Source organism: Nicotiana tabacum, chromosome 16 (genome assembly GCF_000715075.1).
Source record: "Nicotiana tabacum cultivar K326 chromosome 16, ASM71507v2, whole genome shotgun sequence".
NCBI classification, from domain to species: Eukaryota; Viridiplantae; Streptophyta; class Magnoliopsida; order Solanales; family Solanaceae; genus Nicotiana; species Nicotiana tabacum.
The window spans coordinates 57,650,597-57,668,859 of record NC_134095.1 but is presented as its reverse complement, the minus strand read 5'-3'; positions in this window follow the sequence as shown (position 1 = coordinate 57,668,859).

Sequence of the window (18,263 nt, the reverse complement as noted above, 5' to 3'; positions counted from 1 at the left end):
TTAATGATCCCCTATTGTGGTACAAAAGACTTGGTCATGCAAGTCTAAATCAGCAAAACAAATTAGTCTCTAAAGATTTGGTGATAGGGTTACCTAATATCAAGTTCAAGGAAGACAAAGTTTGTGAGGCATGTGCAAGGGGGAAACAGGTAAGATCATCCTTCAAAAGTAAGAAAATGGTAAGCACAACCAAGTCATTGGAACTGATCCATATGGATCTCTGTGGTCCAATGAGAACCATAAACAGATGTGGAAAGAAATATGTAATGGTACTTGTTGATGACTATTCTAGATTTACCTGGGTACTATTTCTAACATCTAAAGATAAATCATTTGACATGTTTACTGCTTTTGTTAGAAAAACTCAGAAATAATTAGGAAATCAACTTGCATCTATTAAGTCTGATCATGGAACTGAATTTGAAAATGCTAAGTTTGCTGAATTCTGTGATGAGAATGGTATAGATCATAACTTATCTACCCCTAGGACTCCTCAACAAAATAAAGTAGTTGAAAGAAAGAATAGGACTCTTGAATACATGGCTAAGACTATGCTTCTTTCTAGTAAACCGCCCCATAGCTTCTAGGCAGAGGCTGTGAACACTGCATGTTACATTATCAATAGGTGCATGACTAGACCTCTTTTAGAGAAGACTCCCTATGAGTTACTTAAAGGGAAAAAACCAAATATATCCCATCTTAGGGCATTTGGATGCAAGTGCTTTGTGCACAATAATGGAAAAGACTCCCTAGGTAAGTTTGATCCCAGAAGTGATGAGGGAGTATTCTTGGGATATTCTTCACATAGTGAAGCATATAAAGTGTTCAATAAAAGAACTTTGTGTGTAGAAGAAAGTATGCATGTAGTGTTTGATGAAACTAACATTCTTTCTGAAAGATAGGAACATGAAGATGAAGCCATTGGATTGGTAAAGGACTTGATTGAAGCCTCAGCACAAGTTAAAGTGGCACCAAAAGAAGGAACATGTGATGGAACAAGTTCTTCCATTCAGGGCAACCTGACAGAGGGAACTGATAGAAGAGGAATTGAAACAAACCCTCTAAAAGAACCTATTCATAACCCTGTTCCTCAGCAACAGAACATGGGAGAAACATCTAGCAGAAACCAGTTGGTTGTGAAACCTCACAAGTATCAAAGTTCTCATCCTATTGAGAACATTATCACTGATCCAACATCTGGAGTCAAAACTAGATCACAATTAAAGAATATGTGTGCTTTTGATGCCTTTTTATCTCTTATTGAACCTAAAAATGTTGTTGAGACTTTTCAGGATGCAGATTGGGTGAATGCAATGCAATATGAACTCAATCAGTTCGAGAGAAGTCAAGTTTGGCATCTAGTTCAAAGACCCAAGGACAGATCAGTTATTGGTACAAAATAGGTCTTCAGAAACAAACTTGACGAAGATGGAACAGTTTGGCTGAGGCATAAGTCTCACGGAACTAAGCCTCACACATAAGCCCATAGGCATTTTACGAGTGCTCCGCTCCGGGGCGAGTCCCAATTCTGCCTTTTAAAACAGAGGTTGGTACATGAAAAATTAAGTTTGGAAATCCAACAGAAATTTTCAAAATAAACCCAAACTTATCAACCTCTATCCATTAATTACAGACTTACCAAGACTAGTTAAGTGCATAAAAAAATTAAAACCCCCAGATAAATAAGTATTCTTTCCCTTCGAGAATCATACACAAAAATCTCCTTCCATATGTTAAAGTATGATCAATAATATTAGATGCAAGACACAAAGAAAATTTCATGGATGGGGTAGCAAACAAGGTGATAAAAAAATACAACACTCCAAAAACTTGAGCAAGAAGGAACCTTTTTCAATGAGTATGAATGAAATTCATTGAGCACATATAGTTGAGTCAATATGCAAAACTTGAGGAAGATTGGAGGTGATCTGGACTAATTTTGAATCAAACTTAAGATGCTCGATTCTCCGAATTTCAACTTAAAGGAATTAGAATTGCAATATTGCTCAAGTCCAGTGTCTCAAAAAGTTTGAACTACCCTTGTGTTTTAACGAAATGGATCTGTGTTACAAAATAACATTTAGATTATTTCCAATAGATATTTTATTTTAGGTTAGTTTTGATTAAAATTATTTATAGACTGACAGTTTAGATAGTTTTCCCTTTAAGTGGTTGTGTCTATTAACTCTACTATCCAATAATTGTATCACTTTAATATCCAAATAGTATTTTTTTTTACAAAATTCAATGCGATGACCCGATAGGTAATCTAAAATTTTAAATTTAATTTGGTATTTCGAAGTCTCCAATAGATTCTTTAAGACTTCCTCGATTTACATGCGTAGTCCGGGTATTTTTTAGGAAGGCTTTTATGTTAAAAATTGATAAAATACAAAATTATACCTTAAAAATCCATTTGAGTTGACTTCGGTCAACTTTTTGAGAAAACAGACCCGGATCCATGTTTTGATGGTCTCGGTGGCTTCGTATTGTGATTTGGGATTTGATCGTATGCCCGAAATCGAATTTAGAGGTCCCTAGCTCGAGTTATCGCTTTTTGTCGAAATTTGAAGTTTAAAGAGTTTAAAGATTTGACCAATATTTGACTTTGTTGATACCGAGTCCGTATTTTAGTTTCGGAACTCGGTATAGGTCCATTACTATATTTATGACTTGTTTGCCAAATTTGTTGAGAAACGGATTTGGTTTGACGTGATTCAGACGTCCGGTTATTAAAATAGAAATTCTAAAGTCTCATTGAAAATTTTATTTGATTTGGTGACCGATTTGTAGTTCTAGGTGTTATTTTGGTATTTTGATTGCACAAGCAAGTTCGTATAATATTTTTGGACTTGTGTGCATAATTTGTTTGGAGCCCCGATGGCTTGGGTGAGTTTCAGATAGGCTACGGGTGATATGAACTTGGAAATTTGTTGGTTTTAAACTTATGCTGGTTTCTGGTGTTTCCTTTTTCGCTATCGCGAAGGCACTCTCGCGATCGCGAAGAGTGAACTGTGCTGGGGTGGAATTTTCCTCTATGCGAATGCAAGGCTGAGGATGCAAACGCGAACGCGAAGCAGTGGTGGGATCATCCTTCGCGAACGCATCCAGCTCTATGCGAACACGATGAGTAAGGGGTCCAATTGGGGGAGTAGGGGTTGCTCTACGTGAACGTGAGCCCAGGTTTACGAACGCGAAGGCCAGAGGGACAGACCATCGCAAACGCGTAGGCCAATTAGGCCGTTGCTTTTCGCGATCGCATCAGGCCCTTCGCGAACGTGAAGAAGGCTTGATGCCAGTGATTAAAAAACAGATCAAAAACGGGATTTCTCCCATTTTTCATAAATCTTCCATTAGAGCTCAGCCTAGAGGCGATTTTGAAGAGAAAACTCAACATCAATGCATACGTTTGTATACTTTAACTCATTTTTTTCCATTTCTAATATTACCCATTAATTTCTAGCATAATCTTTGTTCTTCCATGGTAGAAAATTAGGGATGTAGGAAGAATTGGGGTGGGGTGGGGTGGGAGGGGGGTTTGTAAATTAGGTATTTAGACCTCAATTTGAGGTCGGATTCCGAAACTTATTACATAATCGAGCTAGAGGGTAAATGAGTTTTGGTTCGAACCTCAGGTTTTGACCAAGCGAGTCCGAGATCGATTTTTGACTTTTTGAAGAAAAGTTTGGAAATCCTAAATTTGTGCATTGTAATTGATTCCTTTAGCAATATTTGACATTATCGAGTCAATTGTGATTAGATATGAGTGATTTGGAGGTGGATTCTAGGGGAAAGGCTCCAGTAAAGCTCTGAGTTGACTGGGGAGTGAGGTAAGTGTTAAGTTTAACTTGATTTGAGAGAATTAGGAACCCTTAGACTATGTGCTATGTGAATTTCATGTGTTGCGGCGTATATGCAAGGTGACGAGTGCTTATACGCCGCCGAACTACTAGTTTCCTTGATTTTCCACTTTCCCTTAATTATCTCCTTTCATGACTTAGTTGTTATGTGTTTTAGATGCCTCTCATGCTTTATTTGCTACTTGTTAATCATTGTTTCTCGTATTAAAATTGTTAGACCTTTTCATGATTTCATGACTCGCTTCTATTTGCCTTAATCGACTTACTTGCACCTTTAATTGTCATTTACTTGACTTGTCTTATCATATAATATTACATATGTAGATTCCCAAGTTGGTAGAAGGTTTCCTTTCTAATTCAGCTTCATATTCATCAATCGTAGAGGTTCTTGTGATTTGAATTATTGGTTTGATTGTATTAAGTGAACATTTGATACTAATATAGTGGGATCAGGTTGCACGCCGCAACCGGTAAAATAAGGGTGGATTGATACGGTGAAATAAGGGTGGATTGATACGGTAAAATAAAGGTAAATTATGATACTGATTTTGATATATGGTGGGATCGGGTTGCACGTCGCAACATATATCTATTTATGATTGTTGTTATTATTATGGTGGGATCGGGTTGTGCGCCGCAACAACCTATGTATTTCTATTTCTCTGTATTGTGTTAGTTTTCGGTATTTTTTATACGTAACTCTAAGGATTTGGTAATTCTGATTGTTACTGGTTTTTCTTCGAGGATTTAACTATTATTTTCAATTAGCTGCCTTATTTGGCGTTAAATTCTTCTATTATTATTATTATACTGCGTACAAGTTATTGTAAGTGACCCGTCTTAGCCTCATCACTACTTTGTCGAGGTTAGGCTCGACACTTACCCAGTACATGGGGTCGGTTGTACTCATACTACACTCTGCACTTCTTGTGTAGATTTTGGAGTCGGTCCCAGCAACGGTTATTAGCGTGCTCGGGTTGACTAGCTTTGTGGAGACTTAAGGTACAACTGCTTAGCGACCGCAGCTCCTAGAGTCCCCCTTTCCTTTTTATTAACTATGTATTTTTTCTCTCAGACAACTTTATATTTTATTCAGACCTTTATTTGTACTATTCTAGTAGCTCGTGCACTTGTGACACTGGGTCCAGGGTTGTACTAGATATTCCAGTTGTTATGGCTTTCACATTTTACTTTAGATTATTACAGTTATTTTAGTTCTTTCTATCATTTAATTTGAACTGTTGAAAATGGATAAATTTTTCTAATGTTGACTTGCCTAACAAGTGAAATGTTAGGCGTCATCATGGGTCCAAAAGTGACAATTCTGGATCGTGAGATTCAAGGTCAAGTAGGTTGCCAATGTCAATTCATCATTTATGTGGCATTCCTAGCTACTGCATTAAAATAGTCAAATTTGACTTTCCCTCGGAAATTCTTCACTAGCTAGTTATTTTATTCGAAGTGGCACAAAAAGTGTTTAAAAAGACTTTTTCCCTTTTAGAGGCGTATCTAAAATTTAAACTCTATACGTTCAATCTTTCAGATTTTTAATATTGAACGCATAATATTTTTAAAGTTATGGATTTGCATCTACTAGTATTTTCTATAATTTTAATAAACTCGGTAACAAACGGCTGGATCCGCCCCTCCCCCTTTGTATTTTACCAATGGAGGATAACTTGTCTTCTTTTCTTTTCTCAATTACTAACCATTTATTCATCATAGAGGCTTTGCTTTGAATAGCAAGTGCAATTGTACATCCACTTTACGTTAAAAAAAGAAGAAGCAAAAATGGAGAGACCGCTCAAGATATTGTATCGCTAAAATTCGTATTGAAGTTGATTTATTTCATGAGCTGCATGGAAAATGCACTAAGTGCTCACACAATTCCAGATCAGCAAGCATGCGTTTTCATTTGGAATTGTTATCGCTACTAGAAATTCGGACAAAATTATTCAAAAAATCCAACCAAAGTTGGTCTCTAATGGCCAATAACCGTCCAAAATGCGACCATTTACGTGTGGACGGTAATTTGAATGTCGGAAGGGCATACCGACCAAAGATGGTCAGAAATTACCCATCAACTTTGGTTGGTCAATTAAATTCAAAAAACAATTAACGATAAAACTGACCAAAGTTGGTCGGTATTTTAATTATGTAATTAAAAAATGCACCATCTGGGGATCGAACCGGGGTCTGTATTGTGGCAAGATACTATTCTACCACTAGACCATTGGTGCATTTTGTTTTGAGATTGCCTTTTATTTGATTTATATACTCTTTAATTGTATTTTCGCACGAAAATAACCGACCAAAGTTGGTCGATTTTATTAAAAAGTAAAATTACCGATCAAAGTTGGTTGATTTTTTAAAATGACCGGCCGAATTAACCGACCAATTTCGGTCATTTTTTTAATATTAATTTTAATTTATTTTAAATGAAAAACTGACCAAAGTTGGTCTATTTCTTGAAAAATAAATTTCTCGGGACTCAAAAATAGTTTCCCGTATTTTTACGCCAAAGAAAACCGATCAAAGTTAGTCAATTTCGTGGTCGATTTTTACCGAATTTCTAGTAGTGTATAGTTTGACTTCATCTTGAGTAGTCATTGTGAAACACAATCTACTCTACATTAGTTTCTGATCAAAATGTCTCATCCTAATGAATGAATGTAAGTTTTTTCTTTTGAAGGCAAAATTAGAAATGAATTCTTAAGTAAGAAGGTGAGTCAAGGTCAATACCTTGCATTTAGTTTTTTGACCATATAGTTTAGATATAAGTGTGTTTAACAAAAAATCTGAGTCTTTGGTCAAAGCTAGAAAGAAATTCGGGTTACTGATAATCAGGAGACGAAAATAAAATATTTTTGAGAATGATGGTAAAGCAGTAAATAGTTTTGTATTTCAGTAAGATCTCAATCGTATTTCGTGTCCTTACAGATGTTGAGTCTTTCCCCTTTTATAGTTGATTCTAGGAGAAGATATAATGCCTTTGTCTTAATGAGGCAATTATGAGCAATAAATGATATTTAAAAGAAACGTTACACAATCATTTCTATTTAATTCAGATTCTCTAACATATTTGACATTTAATGTTGTATTTGGATTCTTTTACGTCATCAGATTCGTATCTTCAACTTCTTCTGATCTTTAATCTTTAAACGACTCGAATAGGTACGAGACTCGTACCTATTTTAGTAACGGTCCACACCTATGTTGCTTTTTTTCCCCCTATCTGTTGTCTCCCGTGCCTCTTGGCTATTCATTGCGTTTAGACCTTTTGACCAGTCCACGTGTCATGACACATCATCTTCAATATTCAGACTCAGTTTTTTCCCAATACAGATAGTCCCCCCACTTTTCATTTATTTATCCATTAAATATTTGGGAAGTGGACCTTCACAAAAAGGGATTTTTTTGCTGTAATCAATGCTATGACAGTACTGATGCCCCAGTTGTCTTTTCTATTTAATGCTCTGCACACGCGTCACTTTCTGATTGGTTTTGTAATTCTGCAGCCTTTTTCCAAGGTTTTATTCATCCCTTATATTCACGAAGTGATAGTTGCCTTTATTATAGGCTTTCCATCATTACACTTCTTTGCTTGACGGTTGCTATTATATACATATATATCCTTTTTCCCTTTGTCCTTTTCTCATAAACCCTTAACAGATCCTTTACTCTTTATTTCTACTCCTTTTTCCTTGAGCTCATCCTTTTCTCTGCAATGGCATCTCCGAATCCTAACCCTAAAAGAATCCCAATTCTTGATAGCTTCCCCAATGCCCTTGTAAGATATAGAAGAGGAAGAGGAGGCAGGCTTCGTAGCGTAGGATCCGTTCGTGGTGGTGCCTCTGGTTCTGTCATGCCTTCTTCTAGCTCCGGTACTATTTCCAGAAGTTCTATCACTAAGAAATCTTCCTCTAAAGGTAAAGAACTTCCTGAGCCTCTTCAAGAGCCTTTAGTTGAGGAAATAGTACCCAACGACCTATCTTTTGAGAATGATAGGAAATCTCTTCTTGAGCAAGTTGTCAATTTAGAGAATGCTGACACTTTTCCTTCTTTAATCACTAAACCTTTGGTTTCTATTATTCGAAAAGATTGCAACTGGAGAAGTGATTTTCGTATAGTAATCCCTAATCCAAATCAAAGAATATCTTCTTTTAGGATTGGATTTTCTTTTGTTTATACTTACCCCTTCACTTTGGGATTTATTCCTGCTATTGACCCAGTCATACTTGATTTCTGTCGTTTTTCCAAAATTTGTTTGGCACAAATTGGTCCCCTTGTATGGAGAACAATGACTTGTTTGAGGTATTTATCTGTTAAAGCCGGTGTTGATTTTTCCTTTCCCCACCTTATTCATCTTTACCACCCCAAGTTATTTCGCAATGGAGTTTTTACTCTAACTGCAAGAAGTAAAAGGGTCTTAGTAAGCCCTGAAGATGATAAGGACCGCGGGTGGTACACTCATTATGTTGCGGTACGCACAGTTGATTTGGTGGGTGAAACAAATATCCTCTTCCCTAAGAAGTGGAACTTTGCACGTAAGTTTTTTTTTTACACTTACCATTCTTACCTCTTAAGAATTTCAACTTCTTTTCTAATTTCATCCTTTTTTGCTCTTCTATAGCAACCATGGGAGATGTGGAACCCGTTCCTAATTTTCATGGTTGGGTAGATTTAATCATGAGAGCTGTGCCTATGGAGGGGAGAACGTGGAAATCCATTTCCAATTTACATGGTTGGAAAGTGAAAACTCACGGTATGCATCTCTTTATCATTTTTCGTATGACAAGTCCTTTATTTTTTTTCTAACTTTTTTTTTAAAATCCTTCTTTTTGTCAGGATTGCTATTCGAGGAATGACAACCGAAGTGGCTATTGCCCTTCGAGCCTCTTCTGGTACTTCTGTTTCTGTGGAGAGAACTCAAGCTAGGCTGTCAAAAAGGAAAGTTGTAGAAGAAGATTCTGAAGACGATGAAGACGAAGACACCTCTTTGATAGCTAGACCAAGAGCCAGGAGACGCATAGTTTCCGAGAATGAAGTTGAAGTTACCCCTATCTGTGCCTCTCTTACTGAACCTGTTCACATTCCCTCTGAAGATGAAACCACTCCGAGGGACACCAACGAATCTATTCATCGTCTCTTCGTTGGTTGTTTTGAAAGTGGAGAACTAGGTCCAGTTTTAGATGAAGTTCCTCTTTCTTCATCTATTCCCATTCCTTCTTTTCCTGCTTCTTTACCTACTTCTGTTCCCTTACCTGCTTCGAGTCCTATGACTCCTGTTATTTTCACTTCTTCTACCACTCTTCCTTCTATATCTCCCCCTTCCTCTGTTCAATATGCAGAGGAGGGTTCTAGTAGCAGAAGCTTGGCTATGAGGAGCGTTACGCTTGAAGTTCCTGATAACAACAGCCTTTTAAGGAAGTATGGTGGAGCAGATGACTGGCTTAGGCCTTTGATTGGAGATATTGAGAAGAAGAAGATAGACAGCCATAGCTGCTTAACTTTGATGAATGACATTGTTCATTCTACTTTGAAGGTATTCTTCCTTTACTTATTAACAAGTTTTTTTTTATAAAAAAATTCTTATTTCTATAAATTGTCACTGCAGGCTAACCTCATTGGCACAGAATTGATGGGAAGAATTTCCCTTCTGGAAAAGAAAGCCCGTGAGTCTGAAAAGTCTATCCACGAGGCTGAGGAAATAGCCAGGGGAGCACAGCTAGAAGCAGCCAATTGGAAAGAATAGTTTGAGAATGCTCAGGGAACTATAAAAGAATTGCTAGAGAGTAGAAATCTCCTGGAGCAACAAAAGCGAGGTCTGACTTCTGAGCTAGCAGTTGACAAGGCTTCTTCAAGCCAATTTGAGAAAGATAAGGAGCGCTTTGAGTGTTCATTTTCAGAACAACTATCAACTTGTAGTGAAGAGATCAGAGAACTTAAGGTACTCTTGGCCAAGAAAGAAGAGTATGCAGGGGAGTTAGTGCAAAGCTTGACTCAAGCTCAAACTGATTTAAAAATCTCTTCTGATAAGGTACATACCTTAGAGAGTTCTCATGCCTCCCTTGAAGCATCCTTTGAATCCTCTTTAGCTGAAAATCAAGTGTTAAAGAATAATCTTGCTATGTGGGAAAGGGAGCATGAACTTCTTGAGGAGAATTTTAACATAGAGGTGAGTTGGGCTTTTCTAAACTCTCGTCGTGATGCTTTAATAGAGGCCAGTCAAGAAAACTTTGATTTAAACTCAGAGTTGGCCAAAGTTTTAGAGACTATTGAGAGAACCCAACAACCACTTGACTTTCCCTCTCTGTCAATTGAAGCTCCCGTGGCTGAAGAACCTTTAAATGAAGAAGCCATTGCTATGGCAATTGAAGTTGAAAATGTTGCAATTCCAGCTTCAGAGGGTGAAACTTCTATGACTCAGTCTGTGGAAGTTGAAGCTTTCGTGACTCTTGCTTCCCTCGTTGATCCTAAAATTTCAAGCTCAGCTGAAACCGTTCCTGTTGCTGCTTCTTCAGAAGTTGCCACCGTGCCTGTGGCTGAAAGTGAAATTAATATTGCAACTTCTGATGTGCTAACCCCTTCAATTGGATGATGGTTTTATCCCTTAGTTTTTAAGGGATTTTTTGGTGAAAGTCCCCAGTTATCATAATGGGGCACTTGTATAAACTTTTATTGACTAAGTTTCTACTTAGTCTTTTTAATTATATTAAGAAGTTTTGTTAGTACTTCAATGTGTTCTATTCTTGCCTTTTCCTTACTTATTTAGGACTTATAGAATAGTTTAGCATTTTTATCCTTTGAAAATGCTTTATGATTCTTCTCATGACTTATTAACATGAGGTTTATAACAGAGGGCCCTTTTGTTTTATCGACACTTAATGAAGAAGACGTCTCAACTTCACAATGGTGTTATAATACGATGAAAGAAATAGGAATACAAATGTTTTGTATGAAACAACTTTGACAAGTTTTATTCATGAACTTTAACAAGTTTTTTTTTGACTATTACATGTATTAAAATCCATCTATGACTTTCTCATAACTGTTTTTCTTGTAACAGATTTTTACATAATATAAAATAAACAAGGTTTTTCTTCATAACCTGTTTTAGTACATAGCCAAGACTCTATATTTATATATTAAGAAGGATTTGAGAGGTGACTTCGTTTATGAGTTTGAGAGATGGCTCTGTTGTTCTCATGGAAAAAACATTATGATGAATGTCCTGTGTTTGTTGAACACGATGATGAATGCTGAAGACTTCGTAACTTTTTCTCAAAACTTGTCTCTTTGTGGCCGACTTTTGTTCGATATTCGTATCTGTTTATCTACACATATCTGTGTATAATATGTAGTCCCCCAAGTGTTTGAGCGGTGAAGTATGAAGCCTCGAGCACTTGTTTATTTCTTTCTATTTGGTCCTTTTCCTGAAACAAAAAAAGATACGGGACTCGGAGGTGTGATTATAGATGAAGACTGCCTAACTCGTATGTATTTCCATCAGATTAATTGTAACCCTGGGCTGGGAATTTTAGAACACTCCATTTTGCCTTGCAGGTCGTGACTCATCATTTGGTACGAGTTAGGGTTTTTGCCTAGCATCTAAAATCGTTAGTAAAACTTTAATAATTCAAAAGAAATTTTTTTAACATGGTGATACCTGACCGTGGGTACTTTCTCAGAAGTAATACCTCTTTAAATGGACGGCATTCCAATGTGAGGGTAAAACTTTGCCGTCCATTGTCTCCAACTCGTATGCTCCTTTTTCCGCAATGTCATGAACTTTGTATGGTCCTTCCCATGTTGGACTTAGCTTTCCTGAATTAGCAGCCTTTGCAGATTGGAACACCTTTTTAAGCACGAAGTCCCCAATTTCGAAAAATCTGAGGCGTGCTTTCCTATTGTAATATCGTTCAATTACTTGCTTTTGTGCTGCCATTCTTATCAATGCAACTTCTCTTCTTCCTTCAAGCAAATCAAGGTTGACCCACATCTCTTCATCATTAGATTCCTCCGTTGCCCGAACGTACCGTGTGCTTGGTTCACCTATTTCAACTGGAATTAAGGCTTCCGCACCATAAACCATTGAAAATGGTGTTTCTCCAGTGCTTGTTTTTGTCGTTGTACGATAAGCCCATAATACTCCAGGTAATACCTCAGGCCAATTACCTTTTGAATCCTGTAACCTCTTCTTCAAGTTGTTGATAATGACTTTGTTAGTGGATTCCGCTTGTCCATTACCCACTGGATGGTATGGCGTAGAAGTTATCCTTTTAATCTGCCAACTTTGAAGAAATTCTGTGATTTTAGCTCCTATGAATTATGGTCCATTGTCACACACGATCTCCTTTGGTGCTCCAAAATGGCATATTATATTTCTCCATATGAAGTCTATAACTTCCTTCTCTCGTACCTGTTTAAATGCTCCTGCTTTTACCCATTTAGTGAAATAATCTGTGAGTACAAGTAGAAACTTTACCTGACCTTTTGCTTGTGGAAGTGGACCTACGATATCCATTCCCCATTTCATAAAGGGCCACGGGGCTATAACAGGGTGTAGTAACTCAGCTGGTCTGTGCATATTATTGCCATATCTTTGACATTTATCACATTTGGACACAAAACCGTTTGCCTCATCTTCCATCTTAGGCCAATAATATCCTGCTCGAATCAATATTCTTACCAGCGACCTTCCCCCTGCGTGATTTTCACAATGTCCTTCGTGCACTTCCCTCATCACATATTCTGTTTGAGAGGGTCCGAGACACCGTGCTAGTGGTCCACCGAACATCTTTCGATAAAGATTTCCTTGATACAAACAATATCGAGCGGCTTTTTTGAGAAGCGCGTGAGCCTTCCCTTTGTCAATAGGCACGGTTCCCTGCTGTAAAAAAACAATAATTTCATTTCTCCAATCCCATGTTAGATGATTAAAATTTACCTCATTCTTATCAGGTTCGAGAACGGAATGAAATAAATGTATGACTGAAGCATTTGCGTTGTTTGCTACGTCAGCTGCAGATGCGAGATTAGCTAAAGCACCTGCCTCCACATTCTCTTCTCTTGGGATCTGCATTACCTTCCAAGTTTGGAATTGCTTAATTAGTTCTCGTACCTTTTCGAGATATTCTTGCATTCGAGTTTCCCTGGCTGTATAAGTCCCCAACATTTGATTGACCACGAGTTGAGAATCACTCTTGATTATAATTTGTGTTATGCCGAGTTCTCTTGCCAATTCCAAACCTGCAATTACAGCTTCGTACTCTGCTTCATTGTTAGTTATAGAATGATATTTTATAGCTTGCCTAATAATTTCACCCGTAGGTGGTATGAGAACTATACCCAGAACTGCTCCTTTTATATTAGATGAACCATTAGTGAATAAAACCCAAGTCCCCGGGTTTGCACCATTAAAAACTTGTAATTCTTTTTTTGCTTCTAAATGCATCCCCTGACTAAAATCATCCACGAAATCAGCTAGTACTTGAGATTTTATAGCGGTCCTGGGTTAATAAATGATTTCGTATTCACTTAGTTCTATAGCCCATTTTGCTAATCTTCCCCACAATTCATGTTTATGCAAAATATTTCGAAGCGGAAAAGCAGTAACTACAATAATGGGATGACATTGAAAATAAGGTCTTAATTTTCTAGATGCCATGATCAAAGCTAATGCTAACTTTTCTAGCTGTGGGTATCGTGTCTCAGCATCTAATAAGGACTTACTTACATAATAAATAGGAGATTGTTTACCTTGGTCCTCACGGACTAAAACAGCACTTACCGCAACTTCAGATACATCCAGATAGATGAGAAGCTTTTCTCCCACCTTTGGTTTTGCCAATAACGGTGATTTTGACAAATAAGCTTTCAAATTTCTAAGGGCTTGTTGACAATCTTCATTCCATTCAAAATGATCTTGCTTTTTGAGTGCAGAGAAAAACTTAAAACATTTTTCTGAGGATTTGGAAATAAATCTCCCCAAAGCTGCAATTCTTCCCGTTAATCTTTAGACTTCCTTTTTATTAGTAAGGATATCAGGGATTTCTTTTATTGCTTTGATCTAAGAAGGATTTACCTCAATACCACGGTTAGAAACAAGAAAACCCAAAAACTTACCTGATGCAACTCCAAATGCACATTTTTCTGGGTTGAGTTTCATATTAAATTTTCGCAAAATTTCAAATGTAACAGATAGATGAGAAATATGATCATGAGACTGCTGGGTTTTGACGAGCATATCGTCTATATATACCTCCATTGTTTTTCCTAAATATTCTTGGAACATTTTGGTAACCAACCTTTGATAGGTTGCCCCAACATTTTTGAGACCAAAAGGCATTACTTATAACAGTAAGTCCCCCTGTCTGTAATGAAAGAAGTTTTTTCTTCATCACTAGGGTCCATTTTAATTTGGTTGTACCCTGAATATGCATCTAAAAAACTTAGAAGTTCATGTCCTGCAGTTGCATCGATTAACTGATCTATATGTGGTAAATGAAAAGAATCTTTTGGACAAACTTTATTAAGATCTGTATAATCTACACAGACTCGCCACTTACCATTTTTCTTAGGTACAACAACTGTGTTGGCTAACCAATTAGGGTACTTTACCTCGCGGATTGACCCAATTTTTAATAGCTTTTGGACCTCATCTTGAATCACCTGGTTTTTGAAAGCCCCTTGCTTTCTTTTCTTTTGCTTTATTGGTGTAAATGATGGATCTTCGTTTAATTTGTGAGTCATCACATCCGGTGGTATCCCTGTCATGTCAGCATGGGACCAAGCAAAACAGTCCACGTTAGCTTTTAAAAAATTTAATCAACATACCTCGCATATCTGAGCTTAAATTGGCTCCAATATAAACCTTCCGTTCAGGCCACTGTTCGAATAATATCACAGCTTCGAGTTCTTCAATTGTTGTTTTGATATTTTCATTCTCTTCAGGTTATTGAATTGTATCAGGTCTCGAGTCTAAATCCGTCTTTTCTTGTTCAACTGAGGTTTGATCCTTGAATCCTTCAATTGTTTCCTGTAATTGCTATTTTTCTTTATTTACAGTGCTCGTACCTGTTACAGCGTTGATACTCTTAGCTATTTGCTGATCCCCACGAATTTGGTAAATTCCCCATGGTGATGGGAATTTAATAACTTGATGTAGAGTTGATGGGATAGCATCCATATCATGTATCCACGGTCTCCCCATGATCATATTGTAAGCCATTTTCATATCTACCACCTGAAATTTAGTTTCTTTAACAACACCATACAGCAAAGGTTGTTAGAATTACCTCTCCTTTTGTTACCACACTTGAATTGTCGAAGCCTGACAAGGTATGCGCCTTGGGTATGATTTTGTCTTCAGCTTGCATTTCACGTAATACCCTTAGTAGTATAATATTTACGGAACTCCCTGGATCAATCAAAACTCGTTTTACATTAGTATCATGTACAAGTAAAGATACTACCAGTGCGTCATTATGTGGAGTTATCACTCCTTCGGTATTTGCATCATCAAATAAAATACTTTCATTTTCTAAAACCTGCCGTACCCATTTCCCGTGTGTAATTGTTACTTTAGAAACCTTGTTGGAGGATGTGTAGGTTATGCCGTGAATATCTTCTCCCCCACTTATCACATTCACTGTTCTCTTGGGTGAAGGAGGCTTTGGTGGATCTTGCCTATTTTTCATATAGGCCTATTTACCTTTTTCACTAAATAACTCAGTGAGGTACCCTTGCTTCAATAGATGGTCCACTTCACTCTGCAAGAATCTACATTTTGAAGTTTTGTGCCTGTGATCATTGTAGAATTCACACCAATGATCTGGATTGTGTCTATTTGGATTTGACCGCATCTCTTTTGGCCACTGCACCTTATCTCCCATACTTCTCAAAACAGCCACGAGCTCGGAGGTAGTGACATTAAAGTTATATCCGCCGAACCATTCCTTTAAACTTCTGTCATCATCTCGTGACTCTTGTCTGTTCCGATCATTTCTCAATTTCGATGAAGAACCAGAGTCCCTATTCCTCGTTTTTTGATCATATTATTGGCTATCTTGTTTTGACCGTGGGTCTTTTCCTACAAGTCCCGTATATGGATCGTACCTGTTTTTACCTGATCTTTTTTCGATTTCTGATCTTCTGGAACCACCCCTTTCTTCATGATGAAACTTAGGTATGGTATCTTCTTCAATTCGCAACTTCGTACTATACCTGTTGTAAACATCATTCCACGTGGTTGCAGGGAATTCTCGAAGGCTTTCTTTGAGTCTTCTCGTGGCTTCAGAACTTTTGTCATTTAAATTACTTACAAAAGCTATTGCAGCCCAGTTGTCAGGCAAACAGGGTAGAGTCATTATTTCACGCTGGAATCTATCAACAAAGTCTCTGAGCAACTCTGAATCTTCTTGTTTGATTTTGAAAATATCTTCCATTCTTTTCTCAACCTTTTGTGCTCCCGAATGTGCTTTAATAAAAGAATCTGCAAGCTCAACAAAAGAATTTATAGAATTTTCAGATAAAAGAGAATACTAGGTTAATGCACCCTTGGTGAGTGTTTCTCCAAATTTCTTGACCAGTACTGATTCAATTTCTTGTTTGGTCAAGTCGTTGCCTTTTACGCCTGTTGTAAATGCAGTCACGTGGTCACGTGGGTCTGTAGTACCATCATATTTCGGGATGTCAGGCATTTTGAACTTTTTCGGAATTGGAAGGGGAGCAGCACTTGGCTTCCAAGGTTGTTGTGAGTATTTGTCCATGTCAACTCCTTTTATTACAGGCGGAACTCCAGGGATTTGCTCAATACGTTCATTTTGTTCCTTAATCTGTTTCTGCAAGGTTAGTACTAAATTTTGCAAATAGGAATTATTTGAATTACCTGATTCCCCTTCCTGTGGTTCACTGGTGGTTCCTCCATTTCCAGAATTAACAAGACCAGAACGGGGATTCTCCAATGTATTATTATTAGGAGTTGGTGTGGGTGGTGCAGCAGGCAATCAACTAACTAGAGCCTGAAGAGCTTTGCCGACCTGTGCATCAATTAGCTTTTGTAAAACTTCATTTGTACCACCTTCAAAGTGTTCAGATTGTTCTTGTTGATCAGCACGAGATTCAGGAGTGCCTTCACAAGATTGACGTGGTGAATTTTGAGGGGAGGGAACCACTTCAATGTTATGTAAATCTCCTTGATTTTGATGGATTTGATTTTCAGGGTTTCCCAAAATGTTTTCATTGTTATTGTTGGTGTTGTTGTTTGACATGGTGATAACAATGGACAAGATGTAGCTTAAAAGAAAATATTATCAGATTTCCGGTAATGGAACCAATTTGTTTAATCAAAAATCTGAGTCTTTGGTCAAAGCTAGAAAGAAATTCGGGTTATTGATAATCATGAGACGAAAATAAAATATTTTTGAGAATGATGGTAAAGCAGTAAATAGTTTTGTATTTCAGTAAGATCTCAATCGCATTTCGTGTCCTTACAGATGTTGAGTCTTTCCCCTTTTATAGTTGATTCTAGGAGAAGATATAATGCCTTTGTCTTAATGAGGCAATTATGAGCAATAAATGATATTTAAAAGAAACGTTAAATAATCATTTCTATTTAATTCAGATTCTCTAACTATTTGACATTTAATGTTGTATTTGGATTCTTTTACGTCATCAGATTCGTATCTTCAACTTCTTCTGATCTTTAATCTTTAAACGACTCGAATAGGTACGAGACTCGTACCTATTTTAGTAACGGTCCACACCTATGTTGCTTTCTTTTCCCCTATCTGTTATCTCCCGTGCCTCTTGGCTATTCATTGCGTTTTGACCTTTTGACCAGTCCACGTGTCATGACACGTCATCTTCAATATTCAGACTCAGTTTTTTCCCGATTCAAAGTGATTGCGATAGTTTAGACAAGATGCAACAGTTTAGACGCAATAGAAATAATTGAGGAAAGGAATAATTGATTGCAATAGTTTAAAAATACGGGCCTTTCATTGTCATAGTGGTTAAGGGGTTTTCTCCACAATACTAGGTCACATTTCGAGGCGGGTAAGACGACAAGAATAATTTAGAAATAGTTTAGATGGAAGGTCAACTCAGACAAGCCTTGAACATCATAAGAGCAAACTAAAAATTGTGACCTTTGAAGAGCAACAAGCTAAGATGCTCACCAAAAAACTTTCATAAAGCTTGAAGTATTTGACCTAGTATGGCGGGGCTTAAGTTTGGTTCGATCTTCACTATTCTTCTCATGGCAATCACTAGTTAGTATTCATCTATCTTTATCTCTTTACTGTAAACCTAAATTATATATTATGATTGTCAATGTTACGTTGCTGTGTTTCTATGCATATGTGGATTGAGTGTATTTTTTTCCCCGTATTATACAAA